At 40.8% G+C, this 24,970-nt stretch overlaps 1 long non-coding RNA gene across 2 annotated transcripts in view; it reads right to left on the reverse strand.

The window, feature by feature from the left end:
- Window positions 1-24,970, reverse strand: part of LOC103007315 (uncharacterized) — a 117,659-nt gene that overhangs the window by 10,807 nt on the left and 81,882 nt on the right. The window contains exon 5 of one of the 2 annotated variants that reach the window (XR_003623914.2): window positions 13,482-13,572. The exons of the other annotated variant lie outside the window; for it this stretch is intronic. This is a non-coding gene — a long non-coding RNA (uncharacterized LOC103007315). Of the gene's footprint in view, window positions 1-13,481; window positions 13,573-24,970 lie in introns of those variants that run through there. 2 annotated transcript variants of the gene reach the window in all.

Raw genomic sequence — 24,970 nt, forward strand, 5'->3', positions numbered from 1 at the left:
TGTTACCTCACCGTCAACCAATCAGAGAACCGTGCACAAGCTGATCACATACCCTGAGACCCCCTCCCTCCACCCCGCACCCCTGGCCTTTAAAACTGCTTTGCTGAAACCCTTCGGGCAGTTTGGGGTTTTCTTGGGCCCAAGCCACTCATTCTCGTTGCCAGGCCCTGCAATAAATCTTTCTCTGCCCCAGACTTCGACGTTTAGGTTTGTTTGGCCTCACTGTGTGTCGGGCACATGAACTTGTGTTTGGTAACATAACTGTAGCTTGTGGCATAAGTAAGAACCCACTTGCCTGAAGGGTAAAATCAAATTTGCAGATCTGTCTATTTTTAGAGACTACTACGTCAGCCTGATAAAATTAACGGTGGTTGCTGCTTTAGCCCTACAGGGAGAAGAACTTTAAAACGTTCCACTTGGGTTTTAGCTTCTAGTTACACCCAAGGTTGTTCCAGTTTGGTTTAGGTTCAGGGCAGTGACGGTGCAGGTTGTTTCACTGATTCTTGTTGTAAATGTCATCATTCACATACCCCACGGCAGTGCTTGATTGAGTTTCACAAAACCTTCCAAAAGGAGTGATTTTGGTTCAGTTCTGGGTTTGAAAAAAGATAATAGTTATGCCAGATTTAACATTGGGTTTGGGCTGGGGTCAGTTATCCAGCTCTTTCAATAATTTTCTTTTTTCTTTGCCGATTAAACCAATTCCTGAGTATACTTTGTATCTGAGTCTCAGTTTTCATTAAGAAATGAGATTTTTATCTTTGCAGAGTTGGAAAAAAAAATTATAAAGCAGCAGGTCCTGTCAAAAGGAAAGGTGAATTCAATGTCAAATGATGGAACTGCAAAATGACAGATCCAGAGGCTCTAATGAGGAGGAACTGAAAGGACAGAGAATAATAGGGAGTAGAAAATGATGGAAAGGAGAGGAGGTCAAATCGTCTCCGTTGATCTGTTTTCTCATAGAAACCTTTCCAGGATGTGGCAGTACTGTATCCATGCCTCCAAGGAACGTGCTTTACTTATCACTTTATTTATCGTAGAATCATACACCGTGTGATTTTCGAAAGAACGATAGCCAAATTAAAGTGTAGCTACGGTCCTTTTATATTAGCCGGTGTCTGTAAATGCTCACGTTCTTACACAGACTCTTCATGCTTTCTGCTCCTGGCTTAGAGTTAAGACAGGGATCAATGGCTTGCATTCAGCCTTGAATTTATGAACTGTTTATGGAAAGCAATTACTCCTAGTTTAAGTTAAATTTCTCATATTGGGATGGCCTCAACATGGGAAATTTAATGCTGATGCTTAATGTTGTTGCTGGAAGGTACTTCCAAGCTTATCCGTCCCTACCCTTCATTTAACAGATGAGAACACACAGGCACCTGAATCTGAGAGATGAACTTATTTATTTTATTTAAAAGACAGTGCATTTTGTAGATAAAATTGTATAGGTACTTTCAAAAAGATCTAACATTAGTGGTCAATGTGTTAATCGCCCCCTACACCATCCAAATAAACTCATCCTTGTCATCAATGTTTTGAACTGAGCCACATCAAAACGTGAGATGTCTTTTGAACTTCCTTTCCAATATCTTTGAAGTCCAGTATCTTTAAATCTGAATAGAAAATATCTACGTAGTGATACTGTATTAGTCAAGGCAACCTCACTGCTGTAACAAATAAAACTCCTAATCAGTGGCTTAATAACAATATTTTGGGAAGTTATTTAGCTTGTGTTTCAATTCCCTCATCTGTAAAATGGGAATAATATTAGCACGTGCCTTATAATATTGTTTTGTGTATTAAGTGAGCTCATATTAGTAAAACCCTTTGAACAGTGCCTCGCAGATAGTAACCTGTGTAAGTGGTTGTTGAATGGATGAACGAATAAATGTATAAGCAAATGAAGGAATAAAAATGCTCACTCTTTCCCATTGTCCAGTGTGGGTGCTCCTGGTCTGTCGGTTTTCCCTGGGCCTGTTCAGGGTCCCAGGCTCCTTCCTTCTCAGGGCTCCGCTCTCCTTGAGATCCTCAGGGTCCTCTCCGTCCCCCCAGTAGCAACTAGCCTGAGGTCCCTGATGTGCCCTTACCTTCCTGACGTCAAATTTGGAAATGATTTAAAATTGTCCAAGAGGGGAAAGATGCTGATTCAGCCGCCACTACAGAAAAGAGACCTTACCTGAGAGATGTAGATAATGACTCCACCTCATTGGGCTCTTTTGAGAATTCCATAAAATAGCACATATAAGGCACCTGGCACACAGTACAAACACATGGCAGCCACTATTAATTTGTCATGGCTTGTTTACATTTGTCTTCCGTGTTTTAGCTTTTCTTCTGTTCCTATTTCCCCTCCTTCTTCTAGTCTTTACAAATAGGTATCTGTATTTAACATTTTTGTTGATATTTAATGACATTTCCCATAGCGTTAGATCTTATTTCTCAATGTCCCTCACCTCATCCATGCCTTCCCGATTGTTTTGGCCTCTGCAAGAAACCTTCTGGATGAGGATGGGCAAAGTCCAAAGGCATCCTCTTCATGAACAGAGGTACGGATGCAGGTCATCTTTCAGGCTGAATTCTCCTTCATTCCTGTAAGCCAGCAGTCGGATTCCAGGTAAAGGATGAGAAGCCGTGACGGGGAGTGAACGAGGGTGTGGAAGTGTGAGACTTTATGTTCTTACTTCATATAACTTTTCCAAAGTAATTTATCTTTAGAAATATTTTCTTTCAATAATAAAAGTATTTCATAAAAAATACCAAAGAAAACTTCATAATCCTATATTTACAATTTCTTAGTTGTTTAATTGTTTCCATTATGTGTGGATTTTTAGATTCAGCCTCAGAAGGAACAGCCTTCCTTTTTTTTCCAGGTGCTTGGGGAAGTCACACCTTGGCCAGGCTTCACATGTCACCTTTTGTACCACCTAGTGCTTTCTTCTCAAAAGCAGTTTTAACACATTCACATTATAAAGCACAGAGAAGTAAGACCACTTTCTTTGAAATCTTGCAATGTTCTTAAGATGACTAGAGACACTTGGCCTTAGTGCTGTTGGGATGATTAAAGAAGTCGATAGCCAACAACTTCCCAGTTTTCTAAATGACAGGGCAGCTAATGTGGCTGTTGTTTCCCCTAAAGACGCAGTGAGATATTAAAAATACTCTTGTTCGGGTCCTACCCCAGATTGATTACAGCAGGCTCTCTGGAGGTGAGACCCAAGCACAGGCGTGTTTTTACTCAAGCTTCCAATTCTGATGTACCTCCAGGGTTGAGAACCACTGTGGTAGACATTCATAATCCTTCCTGAATCCACAGAGGAGGCACTCGATTATTCTATTTTTCTAGTAGTAGAGAGTTTACTACCCATAACTGTATAAACATGAAGGCATGTGAAGGTGAGAGGCCCAAAGACAACAGGAGCTGGACACTATGTCCACTCTGTAGGTCAGAAGCCCCCAAAGTGTAGGTGTGGTGGCCATGATTCACTTCTCTGCAGCCCAAGATTGCCTAAGGGGGGATGCAGTTGGCCTGTGGGGAATGAGGTTGTGCAATGCTGCTGGTGTTACCCTCTCGCTGAGGGTCTTATGGTGAGGTGCTCTGTAGGGATGGGTGCACCATCACCATCCTAGGTGCCCTAGTTGACATCCAAATTGACTACGTTTTCCAATTGTTGGTGAACCCTCTTCCATTTTCTTTCACCCTCTCACTAAACTCTGGTTTAACCGGGTCATTGTGATAAGCAAGGTTTACCAATTGTGTCCCCACCAAAATTAGATCCTCTGTATTATTGCATATAAGTTGTGAAAATAAAGGATAGGTATTGGAGGGAGGTAGCATGAGGAGTAAGACATGTCATCTGCTCATACAGGTGGATGTTTACAGTAACATTTTCTAAGCACCTGCGTTTTTCAAGTCCAGGTATTGTGCTCAGGACTAAGGCCAACAGCAGCTGCTAGAAATTCTAAATTTCAGGCTTCCCTCATCCCTAGACTTATAGAATCCTCAGTTGAGTTGGATGCACACTTAAGTTTGAGAAACACAGGACGAGGACTCAAAGATGGCTGTCTGTAAGGAGCTCCTGGCTTCTGGCAAAGAATACTTTTTTAAAAAAGGTAAAAACATGATCTAATTTGAAAAGATACATGCACCCCAATGTTTATAGCAGCACTGTTTATAATAGCCAAGACATGGAAGCAACCAACACATGTTAAGTGTCCATCAATAGACGAATGAATAAAGAAACTGTGACATTATACACACACACACACACACATATACATAGAATGGAGTACTACTCAGCCATAAAAAAAGAAAAAATGTTGCCATTTGAAAAAACACTGATGGACTTGGAGGATATTTTGCTATGTGAAATAAGTGTGACAGAAAGACAAATGCTGTATGCTATCGCTTATATGTGGAATCTAAAAGATAAAACAAACTAGTGAATAAAATAAACAATGGATTGCCACATATAGAGAAAAAACTAGTGATTACCAATGGGGAGAGAGAAGGGGGGAAGGGCAATATAGGGGGAGGGGGAAAAAAGTGTTATTATGGGATTATATGAAATCACGTGTATGAAACTTTTGAAAATTGTAAAGCACTATGGAATTTAAAGAATCTTTCATTCACTTTGAAAAACAGTAAAAACATGATCTTGGAAAAATATAGTGAGCATGTGTCAAAGATTTAAGACATTAACTATGAGATTGACAAAATGGCAAAACTGGTTCAAAAGAGGATAAGAAAAACTGTTAAATTTAGTCAATGGGAAAAAGAAAATGCTGGAATAAGATTGCGAAGTCCAACACAAAACCTGTTAATGTCCTACAGCAACCTAAAAACCTTAACCTTTGAGTTTATTTATTTATTATTACGTATTTATACTGAAGTATAGTTGATTTACAATATTATTAGTTTCAGGTGTACAGCATAGTGATTTAGTATTTTTATAGATTATATTCCATTTAAAGTTATTATAAAATAATTGCTGTATTTCCTTTTTTGTACAATATATCCTTGTTGCCTATCTATTTAGACACAGTAGTTTGTATCTCTTAATCCCATACCACTGTGGGTTTATTTTTTGATTGGAAAGAAATAGTTTGCCTCTTTACTGAGATACAAATCATTTGCAATTTATCAGTCTTCTACAAATTAACATCTAACTTTCCTGAACCTGGCCTCTAATCAATAGAAAGTAATAGGGACTTCCCTGGTGGTGCAGTGGCTAAGAATACGCCTGCCAATGCAGGGGACACAGGTTCGAGCCCTGGTCCAGGAAGATCCCACATGCCGTGGAGCAGCTAAGCCCGTGAGCCACAACTACTGATGCCCACGTGCCTAGAGCCTGTGCTCCGCTCTAGGAGCCACTGCAATAAGAAGCCCACGCACTGCAATGAAGAGTAGCCCCCACTCACCGCAACTAGAGAAAGCCTGAGCACAGCAATGAAGACCCAACACAGCCAAAAATAAATTAATTAATTAAAAAAAAAAAGAAAAGAAAGTAATAAGTCAAAAAAAGTTACTTTCCCCTTAGACCTGCATATCAGATAATGCTTGAGTGTTACTTGAAAGGCTAGATGGTTATCTTAAGATTGGGATAATTTCTTAAAAATTCAGAGAGGAGATGGATCGAGAAATCAATAATTGCAATAAAATATCATAGGTAGTGGGGTGGAATCAAGATGGCTGTGTGGGAAGACACGGAGTTCGTGTCTCCCATGACTAGGGCACCCGCAGGACGCTGGTGGGGGACCTCAATGTCCAAGGTGTCGGGAGTAACCCCCAAGCAAACTGGTAGGATGTGGGGGGACTGAGGGGGGGAGGAGAAGCGGAGGCCTGACAGGACTGGCGCCTCTGAGGGGTGGCTGAGACGGGGGAGGGGTTCCCATGCCTGGAGGGACCCTTGGGGGCTTGGATCAGTGGGGAGCACGCCCAGCGTATCCCCTGCCCATTCAGCTGGAGAAGTCTGCCTGGCTCTTGGGCCAGGTCCTACACCCTCAGAGGCCCCCTCTGGGCCGTGTGCGTCCTGGGAGCATAAGAGGGAGGCTGGGGGGAGAAGGAGAACAGGAAAGGTAGGCAGGAGGGACCCTACAGGACAGGAGGAGTGGGAGAGGAGCGGAGGGCATTGGTCCCACCCACTTGAGCCCAGGAAACTTACTGAGCTCTCAGGTGGGGTCTCCCGCTCTCTGAGACCAGAGGCGGGAGGCACGCCTGGGCCCCTTCTGTTCTGTTGAGCCTAAGCCCCACCACCCACACCCCCAGGGCCTTTTCCAGCCCTGTGGGTCCTAAGCATAGGCCCCGCCCACCACCCAAACCTAACCCTTGCTTAGGCCCCGCCTTCCACAGCCAAGGCCTTTTCCACCTTTTTTTTTTTTTTCTCCTCCACTTTTTTACTACTGTGGTTCTGTTTACCTTCCAGTTGTTGTTTCATCTATATTTTTATTTTTATATTCTTTCTAACATATCTGTTAGTTTCCTAGTCTAATTTTATTTTTTACTTTGTTATTGTTCTCCCACACTTTTTTTTTTTTTTTGCCTCTCTGCGTGGCTTGTGGGATCTTGGTTCACCAGCCGCTGGTCAGGCTGAAGCTCCTGCAGTGGGAGCTCTGAGTCCAAACTACTGGACTAACAGAGAACCTCAGGCCCCAGGGAATACTCATCGGCGTGACATCTCCTGGAGGTCCTCATCTCAGCACCAAGACCCAGCTCTACCCAACAGCCTGCAAACTCCAGTGTTGGAAGCTTCAGGTCAAACAACCAGTAACACAGGAACAAAATCCCACTCATAAAAAAAAGAAAGAAAAAATGAGACGGCAAAAAAATATGTCACAGATGAAGGAGTAAGGTAAAAACCTACAAGACCAAATAAATGAAGAGGAAATAGGTAATCTACCTGAAAAAGAATTCAGAGTAATGATAGTAAAGATGATCCAGAATCTTGGAAATAAAATGGAGGCATGGATTGAGAAAATACAAGAAATGTTTATGAAAGATCTAGAAGAACTAAAGAACAAAAAAACAGAGATGAACAACATAATAACTGAAATGAAAAATACACTAGAAGGAATCAATAACAGAATAACTGAGGCAGAAGAACGAATAAGTGAGCTGGAAGACAGATGGTGGAAATAACTGCCAAGGAGCAGAATAAAGAAAAAAGAATGAAAAGAATTGAAGACAATCTCAGAGATCTCTGGGACAACACTAAATGCACCAACATTCGAATTATAGGGGTCCCAGAAGAAGAAGAGAAAAAGAAAGGGTCTCAGAAAATATTTGAAGAGGTTATAGTGGAAATTGTCCCTAACATGGGAAAGGAAATAGTCACCCAAGTCCAGGAAGCACAGAGAGTCCCATCCAGGATAAACCCCAGGAGAAACACATCAAGACACATATTAATCAGACTAACAAAAATTAAATTCAAAGAAAAAGTATTAAAAGCAGCAAGGGAAAAACAAAAAATAACATACAAAGGAAACCCCATTAAGTTATCATCTGACTTTTCAGCAGAAACTCTGCAGGCCAGAAGGCAGTAGCAGGATATACTTAAAGTGATGAAAGAGAAAAACCTACAACCAAGATTACTCTGCCCAGAAAGGGTCTCATTCAGATTCAATGGAGAAATTAAAAGCTTTTCATACAAGCAAAAGCTAAGAGAATTCAGCACAAGCAAACTAGCTTTATAACAAATGCTAAAGAAACTTCTCTAGGCAGGAAACCCAAGAGAAGAAAAGACCCACAAAAACAAACCGAAAACAATTAAGAAAATGGTCATAGGAACATACATATTGATAATAACCTTGAATGTAAATGGATTAAATGTCCCAAACAAAAGACACAGACTGGCTGAATGGATACAAAAACAAGACCCATATATATGCTGTCTACAAGAGACCCACTTCAGAACTAGGGACACATACAGACTGAAAGTGAAGGGATGGAAAAAGATATTCCATGCAAATGGAAATCAAAAGACAGCTGGAATAGCAATACTCGTATCAGATAAAATAGACTTTAAAATAAAGACTGTTACAAGAGATAAGGAAGGACACTACGCAATGATCACGGGATCAATCCAGGAGAAGATATAACAATTATAAACGTTTATGCATCCAACATATGAGCACCTCAATACATAAGGCAAATGCCAACTGTGAAAGGGGAAATCGACAGTAACACAATAATAGTAGGGGACTTTAACACCCCACTTACACCAAAGGACAGATCATCCAAACAGAAGATAAATAAGGAAACACAAGCTTTAAATAACACAATAGACCAGTTAGATTTAATTGATATTTATAGAACATTCCACCCAAAAGTGGCAGAATACACTTTCTTCTCAAGTGCACACGGAACATTCTCCAGGACAGATCACATATTGGGTCACAAATCAAGCCTTGGAGAATTTAAGAAAACTGAAATCATATCAAGCACGTTTTCTGACCACAACGCTATGATACTGGAAATCAATTACAGGAAAAAAAAACCTGTAAAAAACACAAATATATGGAGGCTAAACAGTGCGCTACTAAATAACCAAGAGATCACTGAAGAAATCAGAGAAGAAATAAAAAAAATACATAGAAACAAATGACAATGAAAACACGGCAACCCAAAACCTACGAGACGCAGCAAAAGCAGTTCTAAGAGGGAAGTTTACAGCAGTACAATGCTACCTCAAGAAACAAGAAACATCTCAAATAAACAATCTAACCGTACACCTAAAGCAACTAGAGAAAGAAGAACAAAGAAAACCCAAAGTCAGTAGAAGGAAAGAAATCATAAAGATCAGATCAGAAAAAAATGAAATAGAAACAAAGAAAACAATAGCAAAGATCAATAAAACTAAAAGCTGGTTCTTTGAGAAGATAAACAAAATTAATAAACCCTTAGCCAGACTCATCAAGAAAAAAAGGGAGAGGATGCAAACCAATAAAATTAGAAATGAAAAAGGAGAAATCACAACTGACACCACAGAAATACAAAGGATTATAAGAAACTACTACAAACAACTATATGCCAATAAAATGGACAACCACGAAGAAATGGGCAAATTCTTGGAAAGGTACAATTTTCCAAGACTGAACCAGGAAGAAATAGAAAATATGAACAGACCCATCACAAGTAATGAAATTGAAACTGTTATTAAAAATCTTCCAATAAACAAAAGTCCAGGACCAGACGGCTTCACAGGCGAATTCTATCAAACATTTAGAGAAGAGTTAACACTGATCCTTCTCAAACTCCTCCAAGAAATTGCAGAGGGAGGAACACACCCAAATTCATTCTACAAAGCCACCGTCACCCTGATACCAAAACCAGAAAAAGATATTACAAAAAAAGAAAATTATAAACCAATATCACTGATGAACATAGATTCAAAAATCCTGAACAAAATACTAGCAAACAGAATCCAACAACATATTGAAAGGATCATACACCATGATCAAGTGAGATATATCCCAGGGATGCAAGGATTCTTCAATATACGCAAATCAATCAATGTGATACATCACATTAACAAATTAAGGAATAAAAACCATATGGTCATCTCAACAGATGCAGAAAAAGCTTATAACAAAATTCAACACCGGTTTATGATAAAAACTCTCCAGAAAGTGGGCACAGAGGGAACCTACCTCAACATAATAAAGGTCATATATGACAAACCCATAGCAAACATCATACTCAATGGTGAAAAACTGAAAGCATTTCCTCTAAGATCAGGAACAAGACAAGGATGTCCACTCTCACCACTCTTATTCACATAGTTTTGGAAATCCTAGCCACGGCAATCAGAGAAGAAAAAGAAATAAAAGGAATACAAATTGGAAAAGAAGAAGTAAAACTGTCACTATTTGCAGATGACATGATACTATACATAGAAAATCCTAAAGATGCCACCAGAAAACTACTAGAACTAATCAATGAATTTGCTAAGGTTGCAGGGTACAAAATTAATGCACAGAAATCTCTAGCATTCTTATACACTAACAACGAAAAATCAGAAAGAGAAATTAAGGAAACAATCCCATTTACCATTACAACAAAAAGAATAAAATGTCTAGGAATAAACCTGCCTAAGGAGGTGAAAGACTTGTACACAGAAAACTATAAAACACTGATGAAAGAAATCAAAGATGACATAAACAGATGGAGAAATAAACCATGTTCTTGGATTGGAAGAATCAGTATTGTGAAAATGACTATACTACCCAAAGCAATCTACAGATTCAATGCAATCCCTATCAAATTATCAATGACATTCTTCACAGAACTAGAACAAATAATTTTACAATTTGTATGGAAACACAAAAGACCCCAAATAGCCAAAGCAATCTGGAGAAAGAAAAACAGAGGTGGAGGAATCAGGCTCCTTGACTTCAAGCTATACTACAAAGCTACAGTAATCAAGACAGTATGGTACTGCAACAAAAACAGAAATATAGATCAATGGTACAGGATAGAATGCCCAGAGATAAACCCATGCACATATGGTCATCTAATTTACGACAAAGGAAGCAAGAACATACCATGGAGAAAAGACAGCCTCTTCAATAAGTGGTGCTGGGAAAACTGGATAGCTGCATGTAAAAGAATGAAATGAGAACACTACCTAACACCATACACAAAAATCAACTCCAAATGGATTAAAGACCTAAATGTAAGACCAGACACTATAAAACTCTTAGAGGAATACATATGAAAAACACTCTTTGACATAAACCACAGCAATATCTTTTCTGACCCAACTCCTAGAATAATGGAAATAAAAACAAAAATAAGCAAATGGGACTTAAACTTAAAAGCTTTTGTACAGCAAAGGAAACCATAAACAAGACGAAAAGACAACCCTCAGAATGGGAGAAGTATTTGCAAATGAAACAACAGACAAAGGATTAATCTCCAAAATGTATAAACAGCTCATGGAGCTCAATATCAAAAAACCAAACAATCCAATTAAAAAATGGGCAGAAGACCTAAATAGACATTTCACCAAGGAATGGTGATGGCCAAGAGGCACATGAAAAGATGCTCAACATCACTAATTATTAGAGAAATGCAAATCCAAACTACAATGAGGTATCACCTCACATCAGTCAGAATGGCCATTATCAAAAAAATCTAGAAACAATAAATACTGGAAAGGGTGTGGTGAAAAGGGAACCCCCCTGTATTGTTGGTGGGAATATAAATTGATACAACCACTATGGAGAACAGTATGGAGGTTCCTTAAAAAACTAAAAATAGAACTATCATATGACGCAGCAATCCCACTACTGGGCATATACCCTGAGAAAAACCATAATTCAAAAAGACATGTACCACAATGTTCATTGCAGCTCTATTTACAATAGCCAGGACATGGAAGCAACCTAAATGTCCATCGACAGATGAATGGATAAAGAAGATGTGGCACATATATATAATAGAATATTACTCAGCTATAAAAAGAAACGAAATTGAGTTATTTGTAGTGAGGTGGATGAACCTAGAGTCTGTCACACAGAGTGAAGTAAGTCAGAAAGAGAAAAACAAATACCATATGCTAACACATACATATGGAATCTTAAAAATAAAAAAAAAAGTACTGATGAACCTAGTGGCAGGGCAGGAATAAAGACACAGACGTAGAGAATGGACTTGAGGATATGGGGAGGGGGAAGGGTAAGCTGGGACGAAGTGAGAGAGTGGCATGGACATATATACACTACCAAATGTAAAATAGATAGCTAGTGTGAAGCAGCAGCATAGCACAGGGAGATCAGCTCGGTGCTTTGTGACCACCTAGAGGTGTGGGATAGGGAGGGTGGGAGGGAGACTCAAGAGGGAGGGGATATGGGGATATATGTATGCATATGTCTGATTCACTTTGTTGGGCGACAGAGGCTAGCACAGTATTGTGAAGCATTTATACTCCAATAAAGATATATTTAAAAAAATCCCTTTGGGGAAAAGAAAATATCATCGGTAATGATAAAAACAACTAACATGTGTGGGGTGCTAGTCACCGGTCTCTGTTTTTTCATGTATTAGCTCTTTTAGTCACTGTCCTAATCCTATGAGGCAGGAGCTATTACTGTCCTCATTTTATAGAGGAGGAAACTGAGCTAGTCTGTCTCCAGAGCCTGTGTGCTTATCTGCCTCCCATGAAAAAACAGCTGAGGGTACAGTAGGATACGTGTGCGTTTGTAAATTTGACAGAAGTAGGGATGCAGGCTGATGGTGGACTTAGATACACTCCCATGTTTCATTTCTAATCTAAATTTTGAATCAGGCAATGAGATATAACAACTGTCTGTTGTGAGGGCTGCCTGGAAACCCTAGGATGATTTGGGTAGAATGCTTGATACATTTTGCCAATCAGAGCCACTGCTCCTGGTAATCAGACCGCATGTGTCAGCTCATTAAACCATCACTCCCAATCCTAAAGCTGAAGCAGTTATGTTGGTGTGGGGAGGGAGACCTGGGTGTGTATTATAGTTCAATGGAATGGATATGTCAGTGTTCTTTGTTAAAAAATAAACAAGAATTTCATTAGAATCTGGCATTATCTGAGAGTCTGGGTGCTTATTTAGAGGGCTCTTTGGCTTGATTTGGTAGCTAGAACCCACTTTAGCCAAAGGCCAACGAGTAGCCAAGCTGAGCTGTTCTTTTCCAATTAAAGAAGTCTACAGGGGCTTCCTTGGTGGCGCAATGGTTGGGAACCCGCCTGCCAATGCAGGAGACACAAGTTCGAGCCCTGGTCCAGGAAGATCCCACGTGCCGCGGAGCAGCTAGGCCCATGCGCCACAAGTACTGAGCCTGCGCTCTGGAGCCTGCGAGCCACAACTACTGAGCCTCTGCGCCACAACTACTGAAGCCCACGCGCCTAGAGCCCGTGCTCTGCAACAAGAGAAGTCACCACAATGAGAAGCCCACTCACCGCAACAAGGAGTGGTCCCCACTCCCCGCAGCTAGAGAGTCCGCATGCAGCAACGAAGACCCAACACAGCCAAAAATAAATTAAAAAAAAAAAAAAAAAAGTCTACAATCTAACCCTCCCAGAATACATTAGTAAACAGTGGAAGGACCGCTCCAGCTCATAACACCCAGAGGAGGTGTCCGTACCCTGTCCCACTGTTCTGCCTGTTTGGGGCTGGCACGCGTTTGAAGTTGGAGTTGTGACTTGATGAGCCAAATTGTCCTCCCCAGCCGCCTTTTGTTTTGTCACAATTAGCTGCACGTGCAGAACTGTTTTCATCTGTAATTGCTCCCATGAGGGGGTAATTGCACCCCAAAGTGGTTGGCTGCACCAATGGTAGGAGCAATTAGTAACAAAAATGCAAATAATTGCAGGCATCCAAATTGCAGTTTTATAAAAGGGACACCCAGTAGAAGCTTAGCTGAAGATTTGGCTGCTCTGTTTTTTCCCAGTGGAAGTGTATTTGTTATTTGAAATCAATATTATAATCTCTGAACCTACCTTGACTTTCCACACTTCTAGGGGCCTCTTGGAAATGGTGTACATTACAGAACCAACGAAAACCCAGACCGATCCCAAATGGCAGATCATTTAGGACCTAGAAAATGAAGTAACTTAAAGTCAAAATTATCTTTGGGGGAAAAGAAGTACAAACGATCGAACAAATGCATTTTTTTTTTTTTTTTCTTATTTATTTATTTATTTATTTATTTTTGGCTGTGTTGGGTCCTCGGTTCGTGCGAGGGCTTTCTCCAGTTGCGGCAAGCGGGGGCCACTCTTCATCGCGGTGCGGGGACCGCTCTTCATCGCGGTGCGCGGGCCTTTCTCTATCGCGGCCCCTCCCGTCGCGGGGCACAGGCTCCAGACGCGCAGGCTCAGCAATTGTGGCTCACGGGCCCAGCCGCTCCGCGGCATGTGGGATCTTCCCAGACCAGGGCTCGAACCCGTGTCCCCTGCATTAGCAGGCAGATTCTCAACCACTGCGCCACCAGGGAAGCCCCGAACAAATGCATTTTTATCATAACTGTGCATCTCATTTCCCCACACCAAACATAGGGGAAAACAGGGTTACAGAATTAGTAATAGAGTTATTTTTTACTGACTGAGACTCTAATCACAGAATTCCAGGAACTCTAGATACACATCCTTCCCATCCCCGACTCCCCACTAAATTATTCCCAAATAATGCAGGATCATGGCAACCTCAGTGAGACATGATCATAGCCTCTCTCCATGGCTTTGCTAGCCTTCTCCATCCAGGTAGCACTGGGCTATGCCAGGTGGCCTTGGCTTTCTACTGCTCTGGATGACAATGGGGGCTCCCAGGTTGTCCCCTTTGAAGTGGGGGAAATACACTGTTGTCCATTTGTGTTACGGTCTGTAACACGGGCCACAAGGGAGTGCATCTTTCTGCTCTCCAGAAATTTTAGTGAAACACCTCTGTTGCGCTGCACCCCGCAGGCCCACAACTGTTTTAGTTGCCCAGACTTGGGACCAAAGAAAGAGCCCAGAGACAGTGAGAGACACTTCAAGGGTTTATTGGACAGGGGGATCTTACACAAAGGGTCCTGGAGCGATACCATACCGGTGTGCAGCAGAACGTAGGCAGGACGTGGCAGAAACCTTCACTACTCAGGGGAGAAGGAGGCTGCCCTTTATAGGGGGAATCGACTGCAGGTGGGCACAGAAGTTACCGGGGCCAATTAAGTCTTATAATTAAGAGGATTGGATAGTCATGTGAGTGAAGCGGGGACTGATCAAGCAGGGGATGTACAGAGAGCAAGAGAGCAGCCATCTTGAGTGGCCCAACAATACAGTCTCTCCTTTATTTTAGTACTTCAACTTCCCCAGCTCTAGCCAGAGACTGGGGAGAGGGGGTATAGGGGAAAGCTAAGCGTGAAGGGCATCAGGAAGACCGATCCGGAGGGCGATGTGAGCCCTGAGCCCTCCACTGTACTCAAAATCACCCCCCACTCAACATTAGTGCACACACCAATTCTTCTTCGTTTAGGAGTTTCCTCCTGTTAGCTTTTTGGACCCACAGGCAAAAGGACCTACAAATGGGCTCCTCTTATTTAACCACAGGGTTCCAGAGGTCCCTGGACAGGCCTGAATTTTCCTGGAAACACAGCCTAAGCTGCCTTGGGACCCCAGCTACAATGGTATTGGTTGACAGAGAAACATTGCCCTAAGGAAGACAGGAAGGGAGGGCAATATTTTATGGCAGAGTGTTTTACAGCAAGGAAATAGCAAGCTCCTATTGATTACGGGCCCACAGGGGCCAATGTCACCAACAGAATGAAGAAAATAAACTCTGGTGATGTGTGTATTGTTTAGCATTCCTGTATTAGCAAAGTCTTTCCCCTGGGGAATAAGTTTTCTACATGAATCAATGCCAATACAACCAGAAGCATGTGGAAGAAATAGAGGAATATATAATGCATTTCCTTCTGCTAGAAAAACCACACTTTTGTCTTGCTTGTAGGTTCAAGGTAGAACTTGCAACACTTTGGGGTGGAAAGTGGGAGGGTGAGGGGTGAGCTCCTTTGTTGACAAGAAACAATTTGGAGGAAACGCTGGGCCACCTGTGGGCAGAATGTATTTAAAAAACAAAGGTTGGCCCAGCAGTGGAGATCTCCTGGCTGCTGCTCTAGGCGTGAATTCTTAGTCAGTTTAATAATAGCCTCCTCTGCCCAGTGCTGGGAAAGAAATGTCGTGTTCCATTTACTCCTGCTGTTTGTAGCTTCTGGGATGCTACTCCATCATCCTGCCAATATAATTCTCCCCTCTTTCCTAGCTGTAGGCAGCCCTTGTCCAAAAGATTTACTTTGCAGATAAAAGAAGAGGCATTAAGTGGTCAAAAATGACTAAGGTGAGGGCTTATAAAGTGTTTTTTGCTAAGATGGAGAGAGGAAGTTAAAAAAAAAAAAAAAGAATTGTGCAAGGATATTTAAGAGGGCTGCTCAGATATGGCAACATGAGATGAAATGTGGTCCGGCCAACTATTTGGTTTGGGTAAACAGAGAAGGTAAGATCATTCTGAGTCCTAGAAAATCCCCTGTGGAAAGTGACTGCCTCTCTGTCCCAGGCCTAAAAGAAACCTTATGACTGTTTGTGGAAGGAATTCTCTGTGCATAGGCTGCTGTCAGATTCTGTTTTCCTACCTTGGTGATCTGGTGTGTGATCAGCAGAAGGGTTTAACATCGGTGGCTCTGTGTGACAATGGCTTGCCTATGCAAAAATGGACAACTGCTGGACTTTGGTGTGTTACAAGGAAGGGCCTCCTTCCCTGTTTGCCTATGCTAGAATTAATTTAAGCTGGGAATAAAGGCTTGAATGACTTGCTTAGGCTTTAAATCCAAATATTATTTGGAGATGGTACATTAGTGGAAAAAATCACATTAAAATGTAAATGATTGATACGTTCTTCTAAATCAGAAGGAGGCAATGAAAGTGGGGAATAGCAAAACAGACATGTAATCTGTTGAGAGCTCTGGGTAGACTGATACAGGGTGGTTGGCGTGTGAGACGCTAGTTTTTGAATAGCATGAATAGGAGGGATTTCTGGGTTAGCATCAGGAGGGAGAGCAGAGCATTTCAGGATATCATGGATGTTGGTTGATTTCACCTGATTGGTATTCTTTCTCCTTTCCTTTTGGGGCACTATGCCTCTCACATTCCATGTGGTCCTGGAAGGGCTAAGTTCTCCCATGATCTTCCCCACCTCCCTATGATACTATCTGACCAATCAGAAGTATTAATCCGGGCTTCCCTGGTGGCGCAGTGGTTGAGAATCTGCCTGCCGATGCAGGGGACACGGGTTCGAGCCCTGGTCTGGGAAGATCCCACATGCCACGGAGCAACTGGGCCCGTGAGCCACAACTACTGAGCCTGTGCGTCTGGAGCCTGTGCTCCGCAACAAGAGAGGCCACGATAGTGAGAGGCCCACGCACCGCGATGAAGAGTGGCCCCCACTTGCTGCAACTAGAGAAAGCCCTCACACAGAAACGAAGACCCAACACAGCCAAAAATAAATAAATAAATAAATAAATAATAAAATTAAAGTTAAAAAAAAAAAGAAGTATTAATCCTTCAGGGCACTAGCCTTCCTTGTGACAGGACTCATAGACACTGGGAGAGAGAAGGTATCTATTTTATTCTAGGATTTCTAGTTGTAGGGATTGTGTAAGGCTGGAGTTGCTGCAGGCAATTTCCCCAGCAGTGTGGGAAAAACTGCCTGTGGAACAAAGCTATCACACAGAGGAAAGCAGTGCCAAGAGGTGAAGAGAGAAACACACACAGATCTGATGGCATCACTAAAGGTGCTGGATCCAGCCATGCCTGAATGGAGAACACTCAAAGTTACAAGAGCCTCAACAGAACCCTTTTGGCTTGAGAAAGTTTTAATTGGATTTTTGTCATTTAAAACCAAATGCACATGGAATTGGAGAGTAGGAGGGCCCAATGGATTTTAATGAGTAGATATAAACTCTATGTTTAGACTCTACATTTTTCAAAGGACCTACAAAGAAAAGACACAGAATCTTTTGTGTTTCTTTGAATATGACTTTGCTCTGGGGCGAAAACATGTAGGTTTTGGTTTTACCTGGGAAAGTTATTTAATCATTTTGTTTCCTCTTTTGTGATATAAGAATAGTAGTAATGCTTGCCTCGTGTAGGTTAATCTGTACAGAACTCTAAGAATGGTGCCTGGCACATAGAGTAAGAGCTCAGTACATTTATACTTGCACTTTCATACTGTCCTTGCATCTCCCTTTTCTCTTCCTTGTCCTCCCTCTCCCACCCCAAGTCTCCATCAAATGTGGAGGAACCAGTCTGGTAAAGGCAGAATTGGAGCTGGGAAGTAACTGAGCTGGTGAAGGCAGAAGCCTCTATAGTAAATGGGGATAAAAGAGAGTCTGGCAAGAACACACATTCATTTAACAAGTTAAGTCCATCACACATGGACTAAACACAAATGAATCATTTTATTAATACTAGCCCTTAATGTCTTCCAGGCCAGTGAAAATTCAACGCCTGCATATATTTTCTGGTATAAGATTTTAAAGACAAATTTCAAAGCTGTAGGGAATTCACTCAACAGAATTGCCCGTGTTAATAACTTGGAACAGTGAACTGAATGATCCTAACATGATACACAATATTAGGTAGCTCAAAAAAATTATAGGTATTTAGGTTGGTGATACAGTTTTTAACCCAGAGTTAAAGGTTCTTGATTACAGAATATTTGAGATTTAAAGTAAAACAAATTATTTTCCACTAGCTTCTTTATTATTTTTATACAAAAATAACACTATGGTCAAAGGCAGAAGCAATCAACCATAAAGCTAATGCAATTAAACCTCAGGACCCTTTCATGCATGGCTCCTTCCAAGGCCCTGGAAGTGTATAAACAACATGTTCTCATGTTCATGTATTTTTGTAAGATTTGCAAAAGTAAAATATTTTTGCATTCTTTTTAAAAAAGAGAAACCCCAGTATTATGTAAGCTACAGGCCTCATAAAACCTGGACCCACCATCTGTCAAAGGTCTATTGCAATAGGTTTTTTAGTGTATTATTAAGAAAAATAATCGACCATACTTGGAAATAAGACTAAGAGAGTACACACAGCCTTTCAATATCACACTGAGGTGTTACTAAACAAACACACCAGTGAGTATTTAATTATCTAGGGGAATGTGTCTTAATTTGACCCCTTTTAACCCAATGCTTAAAGGTTCCAGACTTTGTGAAATTCCATGTTAACTTGTAGATTAAAAAAAATTTTTTTTTGTCTACTAGAGATGCAAATAATTTCTGTCTGGTAGAAAAGATAACCACAAAGATTATGATTTTATAACAAGTTTTGAATCTAATCTAGCAATCTCTTATTTTTTCGTTGCCTCAAATCCTCCAATGCTCTTTGCACCAGCTTTACTGTCTTATTAGTTTCCTCATTAAGGAATAAAATCTTTGACATGTGTTCATCCTATATTTGTACAACAGTCACGTTTATAACTTTTTGGAAATTGTACTGTGACAGCATATTAAACCCTCCAAAGGAAATCATTCTGTTTATAGTTTACTGTGACATGCACAGGATACATCACATACATGGTTGCCTTATGTAGGGGTCAAACTTCCAACCTGGCGTGAGCTCTCACCACAAAACCTGAGAATCTCTTTCATTTTATGGCACAGAGCCCCAGCTTGAAGGCAGGCCTGTAACCTTTCCCAGCTTCCTCAGTTTCATCATCTTTAAAATGAGGATTGCTGTTAAGATTACATAAGATGAGGTCTCTAAGGTCTGCACAGCACCTCACATAGTAACCCTCAATAAATGTTGGTATCTTTCTTGCCTTAGACAACATCTTTCTAGTTACCAAGGAAGTCCTAGATCTCCCCCAGAACCCAGGGTAGAAGTTAAAAAGATTAGACCCACAATTGCGCTTCCCTGGCAAGCAAACAGTCTTAGCAAAAAGCACCCAGACTAGAGAGTCCTTCTCCTTCTCTGATTGTGGGTTAAATGGCTCTGTCAACCTCAAGACTCAGTCAGAAGCAGAAAATGACTTCTCTCCTAAGGGGTCCCCTCCTGAACCTACCGGTTCTCAGACAGTGTCTTAGTCAGCTTGCGTTGCCATAACGAAATACAATAAACTGGGTGGCTCAGACAGCAGAAAGTATCAATAATTTTCTCACAGTTCTGGAGGCCAGAAGGCTGAGATCAAGGTGCCAGAATGATCAGGTTCTGGTGGGGTCTCCTTCCTGGCTTTCAGATGGCCAGCTTCTTAGCACACAGCTTTTCCTTGGTGTGTGCATGTGAACTTCTTATAAGGCCACAAATCTTACTGGATTAGGACCCCACCCTTATGACCTCATTTAACCTTATTGCCCTTAATTACCTCCTAAAATCTTTATCTCCAAATATAGTCACATTGGGGATTAGGGCTTCAACATATAAGTTTTGAGGGGATACAATTCAGTCCATAGCAGACAGGTTGAAACCTCATCCAACTTTTTACCAATTAGTTGGACCCATTTCCGTCAAATATTGTCCATCTTTCCATCTTCTCAGTTTTCAGATTTGGAGGAAAAAGGAGATCTCTCTCCAGTTTGGTTCCTTAATTCTTTCAGAGAGCCCCCACTCTGCTGCCAGAACCTAACAGCACAGTAAAATGGTTCATATTCTTGGCCAGACTCCATGGGATGAAGAATGTACAGGCAGAGGGGGCACGAAGCTGAATAGCTGGGATGGCCAGAGTGAGATATTGCTGTAGTCACAATTATAGATTCTGGTAGAGGGACTCCCTCTCCAAAACACTGGGATCACAGACCATGGTTTGCTCCATTCTGCCTTTATAATTCTCCTCAACCTTCCCCCTCATGAGTTAGTACTTTTAATTGTTTAGACTTCATTACTATTTCTGGCTCTCTAAAGGAAATGTTTTAGCTTCCTCTATCTATAGAGACATCCACACATCGCTTTCCTCCTTCATTTATTCACTCTTTTAAAACCCAACTGCCAAGGAAGTCATTGAAAAGTTTCCAGCAGGGAGGCAAGAGGGTTAGTTTCATTTAAAAAGAACACTTGGATATGGTACATATATACAATGGAATACTACTCATCCACAAAAAATAATGAAATAATGCCATTTGCAGCAACATGGATGGAGCTAGAGATTATCATACTAAGTGAAGTAAGTCACACAGAGAAAGACAAATACCATATGTTATCACTTATATGTGGAATCTAAAATATGACACAAATGAACTTATCTACGGAACAGAAACGGACTCAGAGATATAGAGAACACACTTGTGGTTGCCAAGGGTGAGGGGGGTGGGGGGGGGGATGGATTGGGAGTTTGGGATTAGCAGATGCACACTATTATATATAGAATGCATAAACAACGAGGTTCTACTGTATAGCACAGGGAACTATATTGGAAAAGAATATGAAAAAGAATATGTATATGTATAACTGAATCTGCTGTACAGCAGAAATTAACACAGCATGGTAAATCAACTATACTTCAATAACATAAATTAAAAAAAAAAAAAAAGAACACTCAGGGCTCTAAGGAATTCCACTTTAAGTCAAGATGGAGGAACCAGGACCAGATTTATCCTCCTGTCTTAAACAACTAGAAAACCAAACAAAATATATAAAACCACAGTTTTCAGATATACGACAGGCTGTGCAGGATTGTAATATTTGACAGGTGGGGAACAAATGAGGTGAGCCTGTGATAGCCCCAGCTCAATTCCTGAAGGTTCTTTCTAAGATGCAGCACAGGAAAGAGGAGCCCAGCACAGCCTGGCAATCTCACTAAGCTGAGGAGATATAGAACAGAGTTTGGGAGGAAGTCAAGGCAGCTAGAATTTTTGTTTCAGGATATAATACCAGACAGGAAGGAAAGAGAGAGATGGTGGTAGAGATAGAGATAGAGGTAGAAGAGAAGAGGAAGAAGAAGGAGAAGGAGGAGGAGGAGGAGAAGGGGAGGGGGAAGGGGAGGAGGGGAATAGAATGGAGATCTATAGAGGAATATCCTCAAGTGTTTGGCTGAGTATATATCTGTACATGTATCAGAGGCAGGGAAAGAGCCACTGAAAATGAGTGACAGAAAAATCACTAGAGCTGGAATAGTGTATATTCCAACAAGCTAGAGTAGAAAGACTTTGTAATACAAGGGGCATTGAGTATAATCCTCAGAAGGGGTTTATCTTAGTAGTAGAGCTAAATTAGCCCTTTACTAAAGACTGCTCTGAACTCACTTTAACAGAGCCGAGAAGCAAGCCTCAAAAGGGTCCAAATGATTCCAAGTACTTTATATGTGCACCAGAATAAAATCCAACACTATTTAAAGGAATATAACAAACTCTAGCATGTAAACTTCACAGTGTCTGGCATCCAATTGAGACAAGGAATATTATTAGGCATAAACAGGGACATTACATAATACTAAAAGGGTTAATTAACCAAGAAGCTATACCAATCCTAAATATGTATGCATTTAATACAGAACTTCAAAATACATGAAGTAAAACTGATAGAACTGAAATGAGATACAGAGAGATCCACAGTTACAGTTGGAATCTTCAACATTTCTCTCTCAGTAATCAACAGAACAAGTAGACAGGAAATCAGAAAGAATATAGAGGCACAAAAATCTGTTTATAAATATTCATAATAGCATCATTCATGATGCCAAAAAGTGGAAACAACCAAAATCCATCAACTAAAAAATGGGTAAGCAAAATGTAATAGAGTGATAAAGTCACTACAAATACTGAATTGGCTAATACTGAACAATTACATCTGGAGGAAGTACAGAGTTAGGTTCCTGTGAGCCTCTGGCCATAGCAATTTTGTTAACTGATCGATATATAATCTTTTAAAATATTTGTCTTCATTTAAGGACAATTTATTTATTTAAAGACACTTGATTCATTAACACTGAACTCAGGACCAATAGCACTATGACTTATGTCTGAATGAAGCTTACCTAACACATGCATTTTCTCTGTAAGGCACATTGCAGGCTTCCTGTGCTTAGGTACACTAGATTGGACTTCAGCACTATGTTGGGGGCCATTTTAAACAGTAAAATCATCAACAAAAAAGCAAAAAAAAAAAAAAAAGCAAGAAACATGGCACTAAGTAGACTATGAAAAGGACACTTCTTTTCAGTATGAGAGCTGAAGCATAGGGTGACTCCAAATTTTTGTTACTCTGTCATGTTTGCACATGACCACGAAGGCACTGTGAGTATTGATTTTGGGGTTACAAATAAATTTTAGTGAGTAGGTGAATTAGCAAATGTGGAATCTGGGAATAATGAGGATTAACTGTATATCATACAATGGAATATTATTTGCCATAAAAAAGAATGAAGTTCTGGTACCTGCTACAACATGAATGAACCTTGAAAACATGCTAAGTGAAAGAAGCTAAACACAAAAGGCCACATATTGTATGATCCCACTTATATGAAATGTCCAGAATTGGCAAAGTGACAGAGGCAGAAAGTAGATTAGTGGTTGCCAGTAGGGCAAATGGGGAATGACTCTGCTAGAGATATGGGATTTCTTTTGGTGTGATTAAAATGTTCTAGAATTAGATAGTGATGATTGTTGTACAACTTTGTGAATATACTAATAACTACTGAATTGTATACACTAAAAGGGTGAATTTTATGGTATTAAATTGTATTTCAGTTAAAAAAATTAAATAAAGTTTTAAACTAAAAAGAATATAGAAGGCCTTAAAACACTATCAATATATTTTACCTAATTGGTATTTTAGGACATTTGATATAACAGCAGAATACACATGCTTGTCAAGTATACATGAAACATTCACTAATATAGACAATATTCTTGGCCCTAGTACAAACCTCAACAAATTAAAAAGTATTAAAATCATACAAATTATGGTCTCTGTCCATAACTGAATTAAACTAAAACTTAGGAACAGGAAGCTATCTGGAAAATCCTTAAATATTTGAAAATTAATGTGGTTTTTTTTTTTTTTTTTTGGAGTTCAAGTACATTTATTCAATTGACACCAATGGGGAGTGTGCGGGGAGACAGGTTATCTTTTCTTCCACACAAACCATCAGACGGTTTCACAGAGTTTCCCCAAGTGGAGAAGTCTAAATCAATGCACACCCAGTGGACAGAGAAAGCAGATAACAGCCCGCTATACAGATATTTACAGATAATTACAGGACCCACAGGATGTGCCCTGGCCCATCCCCGCCTCTCCAGTTTGGTTCTTTAGTTCTTTCAGAGAGCCCCCTACTCTGCTGCCAGAACCTAACAGCACAGTAAAATGGTTCATATTCTTGGCCAGATTCCACGGGATGAAGAATGTATAGGCAGAGGGGGCATGAAGCTGAATAGCTGGGATGGCCAGAGTGAGATATTGCTGTAAACAATATCCCTGACCCGGACCCTCCTCTCCCACCCCAACCTCATTGCCTTTAGCTACAATAAATATCCCAGGGCCTGGGACATAACAGACCACTGAGAGGGCTGTTGGCCCTGGATGGCTGGACCCAGCCGGCCATGACAAAGGGATAAAGTTCCTTCAAAAGCGCCCCAACACAGAAGAGGGACGATTTTCCTCAATGGAGTGGGATTCCGGCATTGCGCAGGGATTGTGGAGACCCCTCGCTTCACCTCTCCATTCACCTTTGCCTGTGTAGACACTGATGTAGGCTTCTGCTAAAAAGCAGTGCTAAAAAACCCACCAGTCAAAGAGGAAATCACAAGGTAAATTACAAAATAGTTTTAGTGGAATGAAAATGAAACATAGCATATCAGCTAACAGTGCTTCAAGGGAAAATTATAGAATTAGAGACATATTAGGAAAGAAGAAATGTCTCTAAGCTTTCAGCTTAAGACACTAGAAAAAGAAGAGTAAATTAAACCCAAAGCAAGCAGAAAGAATAAAATATTTATGAGAATAGCAGAAATCAATGAGATTTAAAATGGAAAAACAATAGAGAAAATAATTGAAACAAAAAACCAGTTCTCTGAAAAAAAAAAATCAATATTGACAAACCTCCAGCAAGACTGACAAAGTAAAAAGAGATGAAACAAATCACCAGTATCAAGAATGAAACGGGAGATATCACTACAGACCTTGCAGACATCAAAAAGACAATAAGGGGGCTTCCCTGGTGGCTCAGTGGTTAAGAATCTGCCTGCCAATGCAGGGGACACGGGTTCGAGCCCTGGTCTGGGAAGATCCCACATGTCGCAGAGCGACTAAGCCCGTGAGCCACAACTACTGAGCCTGCACGTGAGCCACAACTACTGAGCCTGCGCGTCTGGAGACTGTGCTCCGCAACGGGAGAGGCCACGATGGTGAGAGGCCCGCGCACTGCGATGAAGAGTGGCCCCCGCTCGCTGCAACTGGAGAAAGCCGTCGCACAGAAACGAAGACCCAACACAGCCAAAAATAAGTATAAATAAATAAATAAATTT

The sequence above is a fragment of the Balaenoptera acutorostrata genome, chromosome 4 (genome assembly GCF_949987535.1).
Source record: "Balaenoptera acutorostrata chromosome 4, mBalAcu1.1, whole genome shotgun sequence".
Classification (NCBI taxonomy): domain Eukaryota; kingdom Metazoa; phylum Chordata; class Mammalia; order Artiodactyla; family Balaenopteridae; genus Balaenoptera; species Balaenoptera acutorostrata.